The sequence below is a fragment of the Coturnix japonica genome, chromosome 2 (genome assembly GCF_001577835.2).
Source record: "Coturnix japonica isolate 7356 chromosome 2, Coturnix japonica 2.1, whole genome shotgun sequence".
NCBI lineage: Eukaryota > Metazoa > Chordata > Aves > Galliformes > Phasianidae > Coturnix > Coturnix japonica.
In genome coordinates this window covers 98,236,918-98,259,781 of record NC_029517.1, presented here as the reverse complement: position 1 = coordinate 98,259,781, position 22,864 = coordinate 98,236,918, and the positions used below count along the sequence as shown (strand labels likewise).

Sequence of the window (22,864 nt, the reverse complement as noted above, 5' to 3'; positions counted from 1 at the left end):
ACCCAGAGTACTTCCATGCTATGAAGCTGTTCCAAATTCATAGAAAGAAAATAAAAGTGTGAGTTTGGAGGATAGCAGTGAAACACTACCAGTGACCTGGTGAGAATGATGGTGAATCTTAGCTAGACATTACACTTATAAAACAAATAACAGAACTTTGTCAGGGTCAGTTAGAATTACAAGGTCCAAACTAATAACAATAGTAGATCTTATAGGAAGCTTCACAAAGGAAAGAGAACAAGCTACCAAACCTCAGCTACTGGTATAAAAGAGAGGAATACCCTAAGGAGTAAGGGGGCGTGGGGGGCAGAGGAGGGAAGGAAAAGAAAAAGAAAAAAAAAAAAAAAAAGTAGAAAAAACAATTATCTATTTGACTTCTTCTGATTTTTCCTGTTTATCTGAAGGAAACAGTAGACCTCCATTCCAAAGATGTTTCTGAATGAAATACTGAGTGTAACAAAAAATTTTCCTTGGTCTTCAAAGCTCTAATCATATCAGATGTTCCAGACACTGACCTTTTGTCACTGAGTGATGACAAATGAGTGGTTAAAATCTCAGCTTTGAGTTTTGATATCACGAGGGTCTCCAACCAGCCTGCTTTTTCAGGGTCCTCAGGATTCTGACTCCTTGCTTTCAGCTGGAGTAGAATTTATTTTCTTCTTAATAACTGTCATGGTGCTGTGTTTTGAATTTCAGATGAGAATAATGCTGATAACACAACATTGTCTTAGTTGCTGCACAGTAGTGCTAATGCTGAGCCAAGGACATTTCAGCTTCTCTCACTGCCCCGCCAGTGAGAAGCTGGGTGTGCACATGAAGCTGGAAGGGAACAGAACCACAATAGCTGACCCAGACTGGCCAAAGGGATATCCCGCACCATATAGCATTTCGTCAGACAATAAAACCAGGAGAGTTCGCAGCTGGGACTACTGCTGCCTGGGGATTTGGTGGGCATCAGTCTGCAGGTGGTGAGCAACTGCATCATGCACCGCTGTCTGTATACTCTTTTTGTTGTTACTGTGGCCTTTGCTCTTCCCTTTGCTCACTTATTAAACTGTCCTTACCTCAGTTAATGGAGCCTTGCACTTCTATTTTCTCTTCCCCTCCCTCCTGCAGTAGTGGGAGGACTGAGCAAATTGTTGTATGGCATTTAGCTGTCAGCCAAGTTAAACCACAATAACCTCTGAATTTAGACAAATCGCTAAAGATTAAGAGTATCTAAATCTTATTCAAATGTAGTTTCAGGAAATGCTTCTAGCCCTCATGATTTCCTATTCCACTAACATACATACAGCCACTTTATTATACTGCATCTAATTCCCACAAGAATTATATTTGAAGCATCAGCTCGACTACCTTTTGTTCACACAACCAACATCGTTACATGGTTCTTTAGTAGCCTGTCATTATCAAGAAAGTTGTCTCCTGTGTGGTCTGCTATGCACGCTTGTTTGCTCTGTTTTTAGTATTCAAATTCTTCTGAATAAGCAATGTCTTCCTACACTTGCATTGCTCCTAAATTTGACTAGAAGCATGGTTCAGCAAACACAGTCTTTAGTCTTCTAGTACCGGGTCAGAAATGCTGAGTCCTGTAACAAAAAGCACTTGGTTTGCATTGTCTCTGCTACTTTAAACACCAAAAACGTTTGAAAGAACAACTTCTGTCATTCTACATGCTGGATTAGATATTGCTTTGAAACTCTAGCTTCATGTCAAAATAGATACTATTTGCTCTCTCATCGCTGATATTATGTGTTCATGAACTCCACATCTAATGCTTTTGTTTATCATAGAATCATAGAATTACCCAGGTTGGAAAAGTCCTCAAAGATCATCAAGCCCAACCACAGCCTAACCATAGTACCCTAACTCTAACCACTCTCTGCTAAATCATATCTCCAAGCACCACACCCAAACGGCTCTTAAACACATGAATTAATGGATGCTTGTTCCCTTTGTGAGCTCAGAGTGTATATACACACACAAAACAGCACTAAAGCTGCACAGAGGTGTACATACAACATCCCATTTTATGACAAGCAAAAAAGTAGGTCAAAAGGTACCCAGCTCATATTAAGTTTTAGCTAATTTTGTTTTTTTGCCACAAATTCATCATTATTTTTCATTTTTGTTTGTAAATGTGTACACCATTTGCACACAAATAGGATACCTATCAATTGTATACCAAAAAAGTCAAAAACATCCAAGTCAAAATCTTAAAACACCCCACGAGTTGGAAGTTACCTGTGCAGACAGATGAGAAAGTACTAAATAAATAAATTGCATACATGCTATAGTCCCTTGCCAGAAGTTTTGATAGCAGAAACAAATATTTGCTATTAACTGAATTTGCATACTGAGCATAAGACCCATAAGACCACAAGGCATAAAATCAGAATCTTGAAGATTGTTCAGTATGACAGTATATCATAGAGATATTGCACTAAACAAATTTGTGACAAGGCCAGTACCCAGTGCAAAGTGTGCCTCTTCTGAAGATCTATTTGTAGCACTTGCATTGCTCAGTTTCCATGCCAAGTGTAAAGCTGATATTTTCTGTTATGATCAGTACCAATCAATCATATTTAGTCAACATCATTTGCTATGTTTTCAGATGCAAGCCTGAAGGCAGCAAGAAAATGAAATCTATCTAGGATAAGTGTAGGATTTAATATAGTAGGAGAAATATCTGTGTAGTTCATCAATAAAGATGAGGAAAAAGTAAACTCTATGGCACTGAAATCCAAAGAAAGATTAATGGATAAATAACAGCATGTGACTGGTATTTTTTTTTAATCCTAGACTTTAAGACCAAGAGTCAGAAAATTTTACCTAGAGCTAATGTATCTGATTTTCTCATGCAATAACTCTAGAGAAGGCAGACATATAAATCAGACCTTTTGCAGGCAGACCTAACTGCCTGTATCTATTCCGCTTGAACCCTTTCCCACCTACACATCCTACAGCCCTCAGGGACTCTGGTTAAGTGCTCCTCCAGACTGCTGAAGAAAGGAGCTGCTGAGCTGCCGCAGCTTCCTGGAGGACCCTTGGGCAGCTGCCATCAGTTCTGCCTTCTCCTCAGAGCCCTTACCAAGGGACTCCTATGGCTGCCCCACAGTGACAACACCAACTCTCCCCAGTCTAGAAGAATAAATGAATGAACCACCAGAACACAAACAGCTCCTGCTTCACTTCTAAAGTGCAGCATTTGAGAAGAACACTGAGTTATGCCTAGCTGGAATGCAAGACCTAAATGAGGTGTAAATTAATCATAACTCTGAAGAGTATTTTTATAGTTATTTTTTCAACTGTTTATCTTCATTACAGTCTTTAACAGCTGTATAAAAATTAGTCAGATGGCAAGAAATTTTATATGCTAGTCAAAGCTCTTCATAGCAAAATCAAATGATTCCATTAAGTTGCTTTCCATTAACTTGATTACAGAGATGACAGAAACTATTAAGTAAGCCCACTGAGAGCTTCCAGGTGAGAACTTGAGCCAATTGTAATTGTTCTTACAATGTCCTGGCTCACATTCCACAGCACAGAGAAGGGCCCAGGATTTGACAAGATCCCACATGAGGCAACCTAGTAAACTGAACCAGTCATGGGAATTTGTTGGCAGTGATAACCAGTGCTGACACACACTCAAAGGTGTAACAGATTCAGGGATGCCAGGAATCCCACAGTGATCTTTTGAATCATACTTGGCAGTAGTGCTGTGCACATCCTGGGAAAGGCAATACCAGTGCCAATTCAAGTTTGAATGTGTCAATCCAAATGCCCAGGGAAAAAATAGCTATATATATATATATAGATTTCAGAAGAGTCAAAAATAAATTTGTTGCATTTCCTAATACTAAATGCCATCACTAGCTGTAGACATTTTGTTTTTATAAACCCAAATTTATAATCCTATGATCTTTGCAAATATCTTTATAAGTAATAGCAAACAGTTTATGAAAAGTTGTCCTTTAATAACACCATAAAGAAATGTTAAAACCAGATAACAACAAACAACAAACAAGTTTTACTCTCATCTTTTATTTGTGGATCAAAGTGGGAATCCAAGTCAAAGTAACAAACAAACTAAAGCTTTCTGAGTAGGTTTCATGAAAAGCTGTGTATGAATAGTTAAGTAAAAATGAAAATTCCTTTAAGGTAAACTAAGGTTACTTTAATAAATAATAAATTATTATAAAATAAATTAATAAATAAAAAATGGTCTGCAGTGAGTATTTCAAAGGATGTTCAAAAGGAACAAGCCTCTGAACATTTAGTGGCATTTAGTCTTAGAAAATCCAAATAATAGTGTGCACTGGGAGACTTAATTATAGAATCTGTAGAATCATAGAATTACTCAGGTTGGAAAAGACCTTAAAGATCATCAAGTCCAACTGCAGCCTAACCATAGTACCTTAACTCTAACAACCCTCTGCCAAATTATACCTCTGAGCACCACATCGAATTGGCTCTTAAACACAAACAGGTATGGTGACTCAACCACCTGTCTTGGGAGCTTATCCCAGTGTTTAACTACCCTTTCTGTAAAGAAATGTTTCCTAACATCCAACCTAAACTTCCCTTGGCACAGCTTGACACCATTTCCCCTAGTCCTGTCACCAGTGAGAAGAGACTTGCCCTGTTCTCACTGTAAGCACCTTACAGATACTGAAAGAGAGCAATAAGGTCTCCCCTCAGCCTCCTTCTCCCCAGACTAAACAGCTCCAGTTCCTTCTGTATCTTCTCGTAGGGCATATTCTTCAAGTCCTTCACAAGCCTTGTTAACCTTCTTTGGACCTACTCCGGTACCTCCATGTCATTTATGTACTGAAGTGCCCAAAACTGAACACAATACTCGAGGTGAGGCCTCACCATTGCTGAGTACAGGGTTAGGATTACTTCCCTAGTCCTGTTCACCATTCCTGATACAAGCCAGGATGCCACTGGCCTTGGCCACTTGAGCACACTGCTGGCTCATATTCAGCCAATCATCCATCTGCACACCAAAGTCCCCTTCCAGCCACTCCTCCCCTAGCCTGTAGGGTTGCCTGGGGTTGTTGTGACCAAAATGCAGGACCCGACACTTGGCCCAACTGCAACTCATACTGTTAACCTTAGCCCATCAACCCAGTCTATCCAGGTCCCTCTGTAGTTCCCTTCTCCCCTCAGACAGATCAACACTCCCTCCCAACTTGGTGTCATCTGCAAACTTTCTGAGGGTATACTCAATGCCCTCATCAAGAGCATCAATGAAAATGTTAAACCGAAGCAGTCCCAGCACTGAGCCCTGGGGGACACCACTCGTGACCATAGAGCTTAAAACAAAAAAATATCTTTCAAAAATCTGAGTGCTCACTTGAGATGAAAATTGAGCAATAGGTAGAAAAAAAAAAAAAATAGTCATAGAATGGAATGGCATGGCCTGGGTTGAAAAGGACCAATAATGACCATCTAGCTTCTACCCCCTTACTGTGTGCTGGGTGCCATCCACTGGACCAGGCTGCCCAGAGCCACATCCAGCCTGGCCTTGACTGCAAGGCTGAATCCTCCACCTGCCACCACCAATCAAGAACTCCTTTCTAAAAGTGCATGCTTCAAAACCTGTTCAACATATCTGTAGTGCAGAGACCTATCTGACTTTTTTCATTAAACAGAAGAATTTAAATTCAAGAATACTGAAATCACATTTTAAACATAATACCTATGCTTCACGTTTGCTAAAACTAAACAACCCTATCTTTGTTTTTAGACATTCCTGCTGATTATACAGATACAAATCAAATTATAAATATCTATATCCAAATTATAAAAAATATCCATAAGTCTAATGGATAACTGGGATCATAATGCAGGCCCATCTCTCCCTGAGGAATAGAGCACACTCACTCAAATCATTTTTTTCCTTAGTTTTATATGGGCCTGGAACTGCAGCTTACATAACTAAATCTGACTGATTTAATATAACTTTAAAATTGGCTTTTTATTTTGATCATGAATCCTATGCTCCATTGGGATGTTCATAAGTTCCCAGGAAACTGCTAGCATTACTCTTTTTCCACAGGCACCCACCCCTCTAAATAAAACTCCAGAATGCATGGAGGTAAACAGCACTAATCTTGGAAGAGTTTAAAGGCATGAGACTTCTTTATCTATATTCCTAACTATTAAAAAAATAAATAAATCATACACTGAATAAACTGAATAAATCATACACCAAGCAAATAACTATCTCTGAAAACAAAAGAAATAACAATGATTGGTTTGCTATAAAGGGAAACATGATTTAGGTTGTAAATATCTGCAAGTTAATCAACAAGTTTTATTGTTGGTAGGGCATTCATTGTGTCAGGTTCATGTGAAGTTTAGTGGCTTAAGGAAGGAAAGGTTTCAGTATGATCTCAATCTTATTAATTACTCTTCTCTACTGGAATGATTACAGTTATACAACTTGTAGTAATCAGGGAGCTCTCATTGCTAATCTCAACCAACATAGTCAATGGAATTACAACTGCAAGGAACATAATACCTTGAGAAACAGAGAAGCAGAAAGCATGACTTGGCAAGCCTTACTTCCTTCTCCTTTGATAATCATATCATAGACAATTTCGTCACTATGGGAATTCTAAATGGAGGGATTTTTCTGACAAATTACTAGTGGTTTTTATTTTTTCACTGCCATGAGAAGGTTTGCTGATAAACACAGGAACACTCTAGTGGTAAAACATTACTAAGTCTAAGAACTGAGTCTAAACATGTGCACACTCCTTCGGGTAAACCCTTATCAACATTAGCAGTTCATTTGCTGCTTAACATCCCTGAACATGTTGTACAGCAGACGAGCACAACATGATTCTGCCCAGGTGTTCAACATCACTCAGTTGGATCTGGCAGTATTCACAAACTGACCTACTTGAATATTGCATAATGAACATGTCATAAGCAATGACCCAACTGATCAAAAGCAGTAAGAGCATGGCCATGAAATTACTTAGGTGATACAGTTTTGTACAAGTCCATATGAAAACATTTGTGGCAAATGGTGAAATTACAATCCAAATATGACAGTAGAGCTTCGCTTGGCCCTCATTAAGTACATGGAAAAGAATGCTGGATTAAAAACAAACAAACAACTATAGAGCAGCTATTTTGAGTTACTTTAAAATATGATGTTAGCACTTAGCAGAATTCACTGTATGTTACCAATGTATTTAATACAGATACTTTATATTAATTCCTTCAGAGTAACAGAATGCAGTAAACCACTAAACTATTATGTAGAAAATTAGCTAGCCCATAATGGCATAATTTGACTTAGAGTTCTTACGCAGAGTAGTTAAGTTTAGATTATGAAGATGAGACTGGAGTTGGAGGATTTCAAAACTACATTTTGTTATTTCTTATTTTACCATATTCAGGTCCTTTACTTCTTAGAGGAACATCACATCAAAACATTAGTGTAGAAATACACACTAATGAATTTTAGTAATTTGAGAATCCCTGAGATTCAAGGATTCCAATCTGCCACTGTGCTTAAAGTCTTTTCCTGTCATTCCGAGGCAGGCATTGATGTGAACATCTGAAGTATTTTCAATAGAGTTTATATCATCTCCCTGCATCAGGATGAGGGTATCACTGCATCACTTACAGAAGGGCACATAGTTGTATCGACTACTGAAGCCTTAAAACCCAATTCAATTTTAAAGTAAGATGAGAAGAGTGTTTAAGATTGTAACACTACCACAACATGAAAACAAGGCAATTAAATTAACAAAAAAAGAAGAAATAGAATAGTTAGATCACTTCCTTCCACACCCCCCACTGATAGTTAAGAGGTATATAAATATCCATATAATAATAATAGATTATAGTCTCTCCTCTGGAGATATTCAAAGCATTCTTGTGCAACCTACTTTAGGGAACCTTCTTTATCAGTGGGGTTGGACTCTATGATCCCCAGATGTTCCTTTCAACACCTATGATTCTCTTATCTCCATGAATATCTGTGGAGATATAGATAGAATGAAATTAGATGTTTCAAACAAACAGGTCCTGAACTTACAAGAAAGTAGTGTGAAAAAACCAATTTATTAAGCTATTTAATATTGTAACCAGGGAAAACACTCTATTCACTCTAACAGCTATGCAACCTTCTTGTATTAGGGAGCCCAGGCCTGAATGCTGTACTGCAGGTGGAGACACACAGAGAGCAGAGGGGGGGAATATCCTCTCCCTCTCCCTGCTGCCACTCTTCTTTTGATGCAGCCCATAATACATTTGGCCTTCCTGGGCTACATGTGCACACTGGTGGCTCATGTCAGACATTTTGTCCATAAGAAATCCCAAGCCCTATTCCACAAGACTTTCACTGAGTTCTTCTCTTAGTCTGCATGTGTCTGGGATTGCTCTAACTCAGGCACAGCACCTGGCACTTGGAACTTGGATTTTAGTACATAACCTATCAAACTCTAAGTGATAAAATGAATAATGAAAAATCACTAGAATTAAAGGCATTCAGTAAAGATTTCTTGACCATCCCAGCAATGAAACAGTGAATTGTGGAATCACATTAACAATGCTTTGGAACAAGAAGGTAGGAAATAGTCATTAGGGCATTGTCCATCACCACCTGAGCTGAATGAATACATGATCAAAAATTCAATTGGAGTACCTGTTGATAAAGTCCTCCAGCCTAAATTACCAGAAAGTTGCTGAATTCTTCAAAAGACATTGACTGTAATTTATAGACAGATGCAGGACAGTAAGCTAAACAGATCTTCTGACCTAATGATTGTAGGGTTTTGTTTCTTTTTTTCCTGAGCTGTTTTTTCCCCCCTCCACTGTTTTACTATCTTAACAATTGTAGTTACTGAGTATTATTGCTTCTGTTATATTAGGGCATTCCTTATAAATCCTACCTTACGTCTACACTATAAGCTGTAGCCAAATCACCTCTGAAATGAACAATCATAACACTGGAATGAATAAGGAAGAAAATATTGTACTGCAGTATTCTTCTTAACTCTATCAAGATATACCATGAAACTACTCATTTAACCTACACTGTAGTAAACGTTTATTTCTAATGTTAAGAATCTGGTAAATTGCAGCTAAACTGCTATTAAATTGTTGAACCCTTCCCAGATGTTCAAAGACATTTGAAAAATTTATTTTCAAAAAAGTCAGATAATTAGAGAGAACTTAGAGAGCCAAAGACACCCTGTAATAGAAGCCTGCAGCACAATCTGTCTTACAAGAGAGAAATATGCCCACTCAGGGGAAAAAAAAAAAAAAAAAAAAAAAAAAAAAAAGGAGCTTACTTTGCTCTTTTCTTGATGGAGTTGAACCAGTGTGCTGAGATAAAACTAGCTTCAGCAGTAAAGGCTTAGCAGCAGTTATTTCTTACCCAGAACAAAGAATTGCATTTGAAATGCAATTTACTTCTACATTTGTGCAGGCCTTGGACAGCTTACTGATGGAGCTTTCTCTGCCTGTTCAGTACTGACTCAGTATAAACTTCAATAACTCACATGCAACATATAGAATGAAGTCTGGAGTGCTGATAATGCACCTCTGGGCATTCATCTGTAAATGTCTTAGCAGTTCCAAATTGGAATTTACAATATAGAATCTGAAGTCAATCCCAGGGAAAAAGAGGCAGGGGGCAGGAAAGCCTGAGCTTCTTTGGCATCCATTTCTAAATCTTCATTTTAGAGTTGTAAAATAGATCGGGTAAGTGATGCTCAGTCATTTTTCTCTCTTAATTCCTATCCTAAGCATAATGTCAAATTTATATAAACTTTTTATATATGAACACATTAAAATTTTTGGATGTGGAAAAGAAAATGGAGAAGAGGAAAAAAAACCCACTTCTCTTATCAACACAGATTTTGGTGACTATGCACTATCCAGATATGCACTTTGTTATTTATCACACAAGTTTTTATACATATCCTCATTTTATTTTTGTAAAGCCACAAGGACAATTACCTGGTATTTTCTGGTCCACGGGTACTTCCACAAAACTTAGAAACTTGTTAATGTACAAGTTAGAGAATGCCAAACAGAAATACATTATACACATTTGTTTCAATTCAGCTGCATCTTATCAAAATTATTCTGTGAAATCTGATTCCCCCTAAAATAACACCTGGACTGCAGTGCAATTAAAAATTTTCATAACTGAAGAAAAAAAAAGAGAGAAAGAGATGCAGTACGTAGATATCTTAAGTTCTTTGAAACCTAAAATTTGTCTTGGAAGTGAAACAATAAGAGATAGAGAAAAATTAGATTCACAGCACCTAAAGATTTTCAGATGAATGATGAAGATGTGGGTATTTTGAGTTATACTTATCTACTGCAAAGTTATAGTTATGTAAATAAATGACAATACCATTGTCACCTCCACCTTTCAAATAAAGTTGAAAATCCCAAATGAAAAGATTTCAGCATATTTATCCAAAAGTTTAGCCTGATTTTGACAAACAAATCTCAGATGAAGGGAGGGTACATAATCAGAACTAGATCTGAAAAGGATACAAGTTTGCAGTGAACAAAATAGGGAAAGGGGATAAACGACTAGGAGAAAAATCTAAGCACATGATAAAGCTAATCTGACAACAAAAATCTGTTTCTGAATCTACTGCTCAGTAGAATGACATGGAAACATGAAAGCACTGTATGCAAAATACATAAAACAACATAGCAATGACAAACACCCTTACAAACAGAAACGGAACTGTCTCCCACAAATTGAAAAAAGTTATCAGAGAAGGTGCATTCAAGAAGGAAATGGGATAGATAATGGAAAGATCATTAATGTTTTTTAGTTAGCAGATATGTTATTCAGTATGGGAATAAGTTGAGCTTTCGGGTAGTTTTATCAATAATGTAATACCAATAGTGATACTGTGAAATGACAAACTTCAGTGTCATGCCCTTTGCAAAAACAAAAGACTAGATCTATAAGTCTGAGATGCAAATCAAGAATAATTTTATAAGTGGTAACTCACTGCTGAAAGACAGTTTTAAGTAGAAGAGAAAGAGTTTAATCCATAATTGCTGGTGGATGTCTGGACACAAGCAGCATATCATAACTTTTTATTAAACTTTGACCTTGGACTTTTCTACATCTGTACTTGTCAGAAAACTTAAATTAACCACTGAAAATATCATATCTGTTATTTCAGCAAAGCAGGTCAACAGCCTGTCAGCCATGTCATGTAACCTTGCACATCTTAGGATTCTGATCCATCAAGGTAGGATCAAGAATATTTTCAAATTATTTTTCCCTGAGGTAGCATTAGGTTGACATTTACAACAAAAGCTCTGTGTTCTCAAATCCTTTCCCTCCCTTGTCATGAACAGATGGTACAATAAAAAGAGAACCATTTCCTTACTCTCAAAATTAGATGAAGTGGAATTTGTTAGGAAAAGCAAAAATAAAATACACACTAATAACATCTCTGAAGCAGGTTTTAGTTTAGTCCTCTAAACTTTAAGGCAGCAGCAATATTCTTATTGGCTTTTTGACTAGTGTCATCAATGCAGGAGTAAGAAGCATTTCTAATTCTCTGTGTTCTTTTGAAGTCTTTTCTGCCTCCAACTCAAAAACTACAAATTTCCTTTCTAGCCTGGCTGAAAGTCCTTAAAATCTCAGAGAGCCTTGGCATGCCCTACAGTTGCAAAGCAGGCAGCTGATGAGCCCTGGAGCATCAGGCACTTGCATCAATATCAATACACTCACCCTTGATGCTTAGGTTGGAGCTTTTTAAAACCTAAGACATACTCATTTACTCATGAGATGGACTTTAATCTGTTTTTGCCTCCACATCCCCTGTACCCTCCATGAGGCAAAAACACAGCTCTGCTCTCAAATTCTTGTACTTCAGCTCATTATTGCAAGGAGATGCTACTACACAAGGCATTAATGTGCTTCAGTGCCACCTTCTCTCCATTAGTAACAAAATCACAACATACTGTTCCTCATGGGCCCACTTAAGAGATGGGCAGAAGAATGACAGCCTATCAAGGCTACAGACTATGTGGAAACTCCAAGATAGAAACTACTGGCTTTCTGTGTTACTGTGGGAGCCCTCATAACAAGAATTTTGCTAGTAGGTAAAATAAGAAATTTTGCCTTTTCAAATGCAAGTCTAATTAAGGAACCCACTCAGAAGTCAGGGAGCACAAAGACATCATCAATTCACAGGGAGAACATTTCTCTCTGTTCTTTCCTTCTCCTGCTAAAATTTAAAGAAATATCAGAAATGGAACCCCTTTGTACTTCACAAACTGGACATGGCACCTATATGTACCTTTTTTTTTTTTTCCTCCAGAATTGCATAGAGGAATAAATATACACAAAAATATAATTAATGCAGCTCAACAGAAGAAGAAGACTGAGAATATAGTGGTGAGAGTGATATAGAATCACAGAATTGCTCAGGTTGGAAAAAGACCTGCAAGATCATCAAGTTCAACAACAGCCTAACCATACTACCCTACCTAACAACCCTCCACTAAATCATGTCCCTGAGCACTACATCCAAATGATTTTTAAACACATCCAGGGATGGTGACTCAACCACCTCCCTGGGGAGCCTATTCCGTATATATATTTATACACCCACACATACACACTCAAAATAAATCATATTTATTCCACATATATGATACCCAAAATGACTTCCTATCCACCTAGTAACTGAGACATTCCCATACTCAAATTTAGGTGAGATGAAAACCTATAGAAAAGGAAAAAAAAAAAAAATCACACAGGAAATATTTTTATTTTCTTGCTATTTAACAGGAATATGGACGTACAACTGTCAGTGGTTAACTAGAGAAAAGAAGCTAACAATGAGAACTGAGCTGACTAAAGACAATATCCTAACAATCAGTGTATAAAATTCCTCCGGCTTATGCAACTCAAAAAAAATCAAGATAATAAGAAAAATACCCTTACACTGGATGACTTACACAGTACTTTTGTTTTTTCACCTTTCAGTAACTTCAGGGAGAAGAAAAAAAAAATCATAAACAATGAGAACCAATAGAAAAAGTATTGCTACTACGCAAAAAAAATGGTAGTACTTAGATGGGAGGAAATTCTTTTTATTAGCAATTAAGGGATTCTCCAAGAAAACAAATGAAGTACAAATATTACAGGTGATATTTCTGAAGTAAGATGAAAACTAAAATAATATTTTGAAAGTTAGCCATTTTGATTATGTAAAACTCTCAGTCACATTTTCTAGGAGAAAAAAAAACACGCTAATTAAGGATATTTTCTTACTTTGCTTTAAAAGAAAGATTACAACATATTTCACATTGATGTTCTTACATAGAATATTCTTCCACAGAGAATTACTCCTATATTAATATTTATGATATGTATATTGGCTTTTTTAGTTGGCTACAGTTTGCTCTCTTACAAAATACTTTAGAAATGCTACATATCTGCAATTGCCCTGCAATTCCACCAGTGATATTAAAACAGCTTTAGGGGTTAGTTCATATCTTGGTGGCTTGAGGGCACTCTTTGATTTTAATAAAGAAGCCTATACAAAGAACAAGTTGTCAATTTAATTACAAGTAGGTCAGAACTAAACTAGGACATGTGTAGCTTGGGCCAAACTAACAGCAGAGGAAAAAGGCTGGCGTAACATGCTTGAGCTAAAATGCCACTTAGCAGTTAGAAAAGCAAGAAAATGAACTAGGCCCTGTCTCTTACATTGCAAAGCTATAGATGTAGGTGAATATTTAGGATCGCTTGCCAGAGCAAAGCCACTGCCTGGGGGCAGAAATGCATGGCTGGAACGGAAAGATTTCCTGCTCCTGTTGATTACAGTATGCAATAGAGAAGAAAGGAACAAGATGGCAAGATGGAAAACTGCCACACTAAAACATACCGTTAATTTATTTAATGTTGCGTCATCCATCTCTGAAAATGACTGCTGCATAAAATAAAGTATTGAATGCTGTTTATGTATTCATCAATACATATTCTGGGGATTTTCTGTTATCAGAGACCATCCCCCACTGCCAACTATCATCCTGTAGCACAGTCTGAACCAAGACACTGAAAACAACAGTTTCAGGCAGATGCCATTATTGCATAAAAAGATTCTGGTCATTATTTGGCTTTTTTGTGTGCGACAAATAGTTATTTTCATGACCCAAACCACCATCATTTTAGCTATCTTCCACCCTGCATTACTTGACATTCAATTGAGTGCCTTAAAGCTTCCCTCAAAATCAGAATTATAATAGAATTAGAATCTTTAGTAACAGGTAACATATGCAGATATAAGGAATAAATCAATAAAAAAAAAGCAACGACCCATATATTTTAACAACAACAACAAAAAAAAAGTGTGATAAGATGCACAAAAACTCACCAGATTTTCTCAAAGCAAAAGAGAAGAAAACAAAAGCAAGATCACTTTTTGCTGTCTGAAGGAATTTTTTTAATTAAAAATCAAACACTTCAATGATATTCGTAAGTCTAGCAGTCGCATGCTTGCTTTAGGGACCAGAGCTTACATAAAGCTCTATATCTAAATAGGAGATCATGATTCCAACAAAGTCAGCAGACCAGTAGCACGGTGGAGATCCATGCTCTGTCATCTGATGTCACATGCTTCTCACATGCACTTTTAACTTGTTGATGCAGTCTCTCCTCAACTCGGTGTCATTTAATTCTATCACCAGTACCAATCTCTAAGATACAAGCAGTCAGCCTCAAAACAGCTTCATAATAAAGCAAACAACCTCATTAAATTATTTTCTCCAGGCAAATACAGTTGAAAATACTAAAGATTAAATCTGTAAATTAATGCTAAGTCAATCACTTCTACTGTTAAGTTAAACCCTCTAAAAAGCATACCCTAATCAGGGCAGCTCCAGTTTCACTAACTGGACAAGGTTTAGCTGTGAGACTGTTGTGCGCACTAATTATTAGTTTAAATTGAACAGAAGCTAAGTGCAAACCAAAGTGTGGTATTCGAAAATCCTGGAGGATTTTTCCTCAAAAAACACACACCTGAACTGACTGAAAATATAATATATGATGTAGGCAGTAAAAAGTGCATACTAATACCATTAGAAAGAGAGGGAGGAGGAAAAAAAAAAAAAAAAAAAAAGTGCATTTGCTATATATGAGGAACACATTTGTGATTTATATACTTCTAGTCATGATGTAAATCAAGAAGTGATTTAGAATATCAGGTGGCCTCAGTTCCCTTAACAGACATCCCGAGTACATCCCGAACACAAGAGGGCTTTGTGTTGGATACTTGAAAATCAAAAGCCTCAAGCTATGTTTATAATTATAATAAATAACAAAAGGGATGGTAACAATCTAATCTACAACCAGTGAGTAAAAGAATGTCATTCTTGAAATAAAAGTCAGGGCTCAAGTCAACCTACAAGTGGGTGCTATGCCTCCTAGAAAAAATAATAAAAGCACTTAACAGATTCTATAAACCAAACCTTAGCTTGGCAGCATAATGGCATCACAAATGTCTGCTTTGCTAGATTTACGTATGGAACAGACTGAAATACTACTGTGGACGTAATAGGAAATAAAAGACTAAGTAGGTAGCCTCGAAAAAAGAAAAATTCCCATTACAGGACAAAACATTTCACCAAAAATTATAGAATCATAGACTAGAATAATAGAATGGTCCTTTTCAACCCAGGCCATAATGACCATCTAGTTTCAACCTCCCTGATCATCAAAACATATTGTTCTGTATAGACAAATAAAGGACAATCAGAGAAGTATACATCAGGGAACTCTTCTGGACCCAAGGTCTTTCATTATAAACTAAGCAGTAGCAAGTTGATACCAAGTTACTGTAGATCTCACTGGTTTCTAAAAGCTAATGTAGCCAATCCTAAGAACATGCATGTAATGTAAGATAGTAAGAAATAAAATGCAACTTCATAGAATTTGTTCAGAAGAAGGCATCACAGCACTCAAAATTTTTAGTCTTATCAAACTTACATGTTAAACTTGAAGGCTTTGAAGACTCTTATTTAAACAAAAATATATATTAAAAACATATTAAACCCCTTAAAATAGTCTTCGAGGGCAAGACAAAGGCAAAGCTAATAGTCTGATTAGCCTCTACTCTGTCTTCTCCCATTTCAGCTAAATTAATAGTATTCTGAGTTAATATGCAGAATTTCTAATTCCTTCTCTTCTTCCAAACCTTACAAAGTTTTATAATCTGTTTTCTTCTCATTTGAAACCTTTACAGAATTCTGTGAACAATTACTAGAATTATGCATTAGCATACTCCAGTAATTCCATCCCTTTCTACTGTACATACAAAATACAGAAAGACTGTGTTTCTGGTGATAAGCATGTGATTCCTCTTCAAGTTCTTTTTACAGTAGAGAAGGAGACCATACTTCAAATAGCTTTTTTTTTTTTTAACTTCAATAATTATTTTTATATTTTAATTTTAGTTAATACCCTTCTTCACTCCACTTACCAGAGAAACCTATGCTACAGTTTTTTCTCTAATGTTTTTATTTCTTTCTGATTGGAAAACCTAGAAGGTTAGACACGCAGGCTATGCTATATCATAGATTCATAGAATGGCCTGGGTTGAAAAGGACCACAATGATCATCGAGTTTCAACCCCCCAGCTACGAGCAGGGTCACCAGACACTGGATCAGGCTGCCCAGAGCTTCATCAAGCCTGGCCTTGAATGCCTCCATGGATGGGGCATCCACAACATTCACAATCATATATTATGGATAAGATACAGTGTATAAAGAATGTCTGAATGGCCTTTACCAACCAAATTATCAATCTAAAATAGAACATCCTTTAGGTATTACTATCAAATGTAACCCGTAATCTCTCATTCTATATAATCTGAACTCACTTCCCAAATTAGCTACGCTGTAGATTATGGTTAAATTTGCTGGAACAGTTCAAAGACTTCCCCCCTGCCCATGTTTGGTTACTCATGCAGTATTTCATGGGTGCTTTTTGAAACTGTGGGAAATAAAAAATAAAATACAATTACAGGTCTATAAAACTGAATTAAAAAATTGGTTATGCATATTGTTTATTCTAGCATAACTGATAACAGATTCTTCCATACTCCCTTTCACATCCATAAAAATTATTACAGTAAGATGCCTGAAAGAGAAAAATTCCTTCTGTGCTGGTGATTCTCTAACATGTCTCGTATGGTGAGAACTACCACACTGAGTTGTATACACCTACAAAAATGTGCATTAAACAATTATTTGTAGTATTTTCTTCTCATCAGCTTTCTTCAATTCTTTCTTCTCGTGTGGATGTTTACACAGCTTAAGAGCTATTTTCTCTAATCAGGCATAACAGTGAAGTCACTTTCAAATTCCTACTGTGATACACACAAATATAACAGGAGAGATCAACTGAAGATGCTTAGTGTATATTTTTGTTTGTTTTGTTTTATTTAAACTCTTCCCCTCAACATCTACTTGCGCAGTGAAATTTTAATTGATTTATTATTTCTGTCAAGAATTCCCCTCACAAATCACCCGGAGCTGTCTCTATTTTAAAAGCAATGCGTGACAGCTGATAAACATGAATTTCTACTTCATTTATATGAAATTCCATTGATTACATTTTGATTTCAGTAGTAATTTAAGAAGTTACTGGTAGATTGTATAACTGTTTTGTTTACATATTACTACTTGCAGCTGTCCCTGCAGTTCTTTCTTAGGGTTAAATTAGTATAGTAGGAAACTATAATATTTAATTAAATCTAATAAGATATTATTATTATTTTATTTTATAAGATGCAACTTATTTAGATCCTGATGTTTATTTAAGGAGTCGTTTTTACAAAAAGCTCATCTTCTATATTTTAGATGACACGTTCAATTTAAAATCTGAAAAAAGGAGTTGAGATAAATTGCTTAACAGAAAATATTACCATTTTAAGTGATCACAAACTTAGCTCTTGCTCTTACTACTGCAGTAGAAGCTCTACAAGAGAAGGGTAACAACACAGCCTCCAAACAGGTCTATGAGCAGGAGCTTGAAACAAAACACACTTGCCAAAGCTAAACCAGCTTAATGGCATTTCTAGGAACATATCTTTATGCTTCACAAACTTACCATTGGTCCATACCTCTCAAATACATTTATGATGTACAGCACACTATCCCAACATTAGCTTCCTGTTTGACTACAAATATATTCCGAGATATAGTGAACCCTTACATGTTTGGACATTCATGCTGCACTGATTCTTCCACTCACATCCTGCTTCATGCTCTGCTTCAATACAATAGCTATTTCCATAATACAGGGCAACAGAATCAGTGTTTTATATTAGAAAAATCCCTTGAAGTCTTGTATTTCTGGGGCATTCACATATATAAATTAGAGTGAAACAGATTTTGAATTAGTTTCTTCTTCCAGTTCCATTCCAGTGAACTCTGCTCTGACAAACTAGACAATTCATTCACCTACCACAAAACTAATCTGTTTCATTTCTTCACTGTAGAAGATTTAATTTATCTTTACCAAAGGTCTGGACATAAAAGCCTCTTTGGGCACCCAAAGGTCCTCACAGTTCCTCTCAGCATACAGCAGCTGCTGCTCTGGGCAGGGCCCTTCCAAAGATAAACAAAAGTAGAAGCACATCATAGAAATTTTAACTCTGTAAGTTACTGACTTAAGCTTTAAGGTTTAAAGGAGTTTCAGAGGGTAAGAAGGGTTTATCTGTGGGGAAAAAAAAAAAAAAAATATATATATATATATATATATATATATATATATATATATATATATATCTGAGCATTCACTTCTGTTTGGGTCTGACTTCCTCCAGTGTGCTGCAGTAATCCTGACCTGGAGAACGTTACATATTGAAGTGATAACAACTGCAGCCAGCTCAACCAGAATACCTCTGGGCTGGGCTGCAGTCTGTGCTGTGATAGGCCTTCAAGGCAATGCTGTGCGCAGTCCCTGGCTACAGAATAACCTCCTTCTTGCTGTAAGAGAAGCCTACAGGCAGCTCCCACTTGGCACAGGAAATTACACAACTTGTGTGTCCTTGCCATTGTCTAAAAGTGGAGTAAGAAGTTCCCACGTGAACACGTTTTCTGTTTGTCAGTAGAAAAGATGGGCAGAGATGCTTCCTGTAAGAAAAATCCTATAATAATTTGAATGACCAAAAAATGCGGTAATCCTTCCTACAAACTAGATCTGCATGGCATACTGAGATCAGTTTGACTGATCAGAAGAGTATCTGATGAAGCTGTCTTGAGATTCCCAGCATCAGAGGACCCGTGAAATGGCCTAATCGCCTCTTCCTTTATAATGTTAACTAGAAGAACTAGAATTTTAAGTGATACTTTACATAGCCTGAGTGCTTTTCCTCCTGGGAGCATAACAAACCAACAGCATCCAATATACACTACTGCTCTAGAAGAGCCACAAGGTGCAGACAGCTTAAAAGGCCTCTTAGCAGCCACTTTGAGTTTGAGTGGATTTTCTTCTAGCATCTGAGGATTTTACCATAACGTTCCCAGAAAACTCGGTGGTGTTGCTAGTATGAAAAAACACATAGCTTTTTCAATAAGTGTAGAAATTTAGAGAAAGCAATACAAGTTTTTGGTTCTGAATGGTGGATTGCGGATTGCATGTTATTTGTATTACACTGATGGATTAACCCAATGTTAAGAACCAGTGAGAAACACTAACTCAAGACCTTGAGTTTTACTTTACTTTCTGTGAATTATAACTTCTCAGAATTATGAAAACGGTTGATACTTCCGCTTCACACTTCTGTCCCCAGCCATTTCTACAAGCTCTTTATTGACTGTGTTCTACACAAGGGAAATAGAACATCTGATGAGAGAGGCTCCCATTAAGTAATGCTAAGAAGTACATCTTGTTTACAGCACACTGGAATCTTGAATTATAATAATACAATGAATTATCAGAACCTCAACTTGCTGGAGTGGTAATTCATTTTTAACAAATTCCTTGGTAGAATGAAAGACATCTTTTTCCTCCCACCTGCTGATCTGCCTGGTTCAGTTTATAATTGTCCATAAAAATCCCAAATGTATGGACTACAAGCACTCCAATAACCGGGATTTATATATAAGTATCATTGGATACAGAAAGAGATAAGGAGAAAGAATGTACATACTCAGTCTAACCTAAATGAGTTTGAAAGTTCACATCTTATTTCAGTTAAAAGATAAGCATTGTTTCCCTGCAGAATGGGAAAGTGGAATTTCCTTTTTTCTAAAAAAAACAAAAACAAAAACAAACAAACAAACGAAAAACAATATTTTACAGACAGATTCCTTTTCTTTTCAACTGTTTTAAGCTGCATCAATATTCCTGACCTTACTCTGGAACTCAGTCTTCCACGATAACCTCCTCCTTTTCTTTCAGGGCTCTTTTACTTCCTCTTTAATGGAAGTAAAGCAGGCAAGAAGAGCAGAGGTCAACCATAAAAGCAACAGCGAAGCAAAGGACTAAAAGGAATGTCCTCCTTCATTATATAAACTCTCAGATAGTACAAGAAACTGAAACATTTTTTTCAGGATTTTGTACCCAAGATCAAGGTCAGGAGACAGTTGGGTGACTGGTTTATCTATCTCTCTAGATAAACATTGCAATAATGTCAGCAACACACAGAATATCTAACAGTTTTAGAAAGAAAAGTTTACTGCCATATTTTCAGATCAGTTATTTCAAAAAACAAAGCCTGCAAAATCTGTGCATAGAATGTCACATATATCTACAAGAGAGTTTCTCAGTCAGTTTACAAATTTTCTATTTATGATCTTTTCCACATTATCAGATATAAAAATATTAAAGTAACAATTAAAAAACCTAAATAGACAATAGATTGCACCAAAAAAGGATGTGTTTTTAATGTTTCAGCTAAAAATACATGCCTGAATTCTCAATACTTCCTTCATCAAATCCAAAAGGATTTTTCTCCTTTCATACCACGATTAAAACAAACTCAAAAGTTAATAAAATAAAAGATCTTTTATGTCAGCAGAGGTTGTATACTTTATAAAGAATTAACTATTTCCCATTTGTCAAGGCATTTCATTTTCCACATGGAGAAATTTTTCACTGTGCTTTTTCATATAGTCTTCAAAACATTAGGCAGTACAGAATCTCCATTTATAGGGTTGGCATTTCTTCTCACTGAAAGCATACCATTTTTCTTCAGACGGTATATTCTATGCTCTCATCACACGCCTCTCCACCATTCCAAGAACATAAATCAGACTGAGTTTAGGTTTCTTTGCTACAGACTTCACTGAAACTCTTGTCCTAAAACCATGAAACTAAATGAAGTTAATAATCACCTTGTCTCTCAAAGTGCTCACCTGTGCATTTGATGGTAGTGAAATGTAAACACTGAGGAATACAGTGAAGAAAGGACACGTTATTCTGCCATTCATTCTCCCCAGGTTTTATGTGGACATTTAATGCACAGGCTCTGCCCAGATAAAGCAGTAATACCTGAGCTCGTGCAGCAGAGTAGGCTCTGAAATAGTACATCCTTTTTTGTAAGTAGTGCATGATTTAATCAGCCTAGATTGGTGCAACTGAGGAAATTCTAAGCATATTACTCATTTTTCTTCTTTTCATGTGTTAATGTGAATAGATGTGAGGCTATATTTTAGAATAAGCATGATTTTAGATTAACTATGTTTTTACACAGCTAATAGAGGGTTTTAAGTTTCCTTCCCTCCTGGATATCAGTAAGTTAACAGGTATCTCTAGAAACATCTTAAGATGTTATAGATACCACAGCAGAAAATAAGAGCTATGTTAGGTCGTGGTCACTGCAAACCAATAAAATCTTATTTTTTGCTAGGTAACAGTTGAAGTCCAAATGTATCGCCAGGAAAGCGATTCTCAAAGAGATGCATCACTGGGTATTCCACATAATTGAGACCCTTAGTCAACTAAGTAACAGCCCAGATAGAATTATCTTCTGTTTACATACAAGAAATTTCTGCCTATAAAGAAATCAGGCTTTAAAGAATACCACCATGAAAGCCTCTTAACTCCAGAAGACAGTTAAACTGACATAGGCACAAGCCTAGACATAACTACTGAATTAATAATAATAATAATCAGACATAATGCTCTGACTGCGACATGACTAATTTTAAGTTTCAAAAAAAAATAAAATAAAATCAAGGACCTGTACAATAGGAACATGAAATTATAATTTTCTTCTCTGATACCAGGATTAATTTTCAGCATGACTTTTCCCTATAACTTAAGAGCTACAACAAAAGCTACAAATTTTAATATAGTGAATTAGCAAGAAAAATAAAAGTAATAAAAACAGACCGGAGCTCACCTCTCATTGCTGCATTGCTCTACAGCTAATAGGACAACACAGCTACAAACTGAACCATTCAGAGCAAAGCTGGGCATTGTACTTAACACTGGTTTGTGTGACAGGATCATGGGAATTACTGGAGGTAGAAGTGGTACTGTTCTTGACCACTTTCTTGTGGCCTTATTTATCTCTGATTGACTAACTCCAGCCAACATTTAACAAAGAGAGGAAGAGGTGTAAATTGATGTCTATGAAATACCATTCTCAGCTACAGTTAGTGATGTAGACAACTCTTTCCAAAGCATGTATAAATGTTACCTTTTAGTTAAGCTCAAACTCAAATTATGTACGTGTTCTTCTAATTCAGTTTCAGAAGACATTAGCCATCAGCTGAAATCTCCATGTCCCTAAATGAAATTTAAACCACTAAATCTCTCCTAATTTCAGATGAAACAGTTAATAGCATACCAGTGTGTTGGTTGTTGTTGAGCAATGGGAGCAC

At 36.5% G+C, this 22,864-nt stretch overlaps 1 long non-coding RNA gene across 1 annotated transcript; it reads right to left on the bottom strand.

Annotated features, from left to right (window-relative positions):
* Positions 1–1,305: 1,305 nt before the first annotated feature.
* Positions 1,306–22,861, bottom strand: LOC116652876. Its single transcript, XR_004306054.1, has 3 exons — positions 22,681–22,861; positions 7,914–8,003; positions 1,306–1,589 (listed from the first exon to the last, which is right to left on the bottom strand). It is a non-coding gene; the product is annotated as an uncharacterized LOC116652876 (long non-coding RNA).
* Positions 22,862–22,864: the final 3 nt, after the last annotated feature.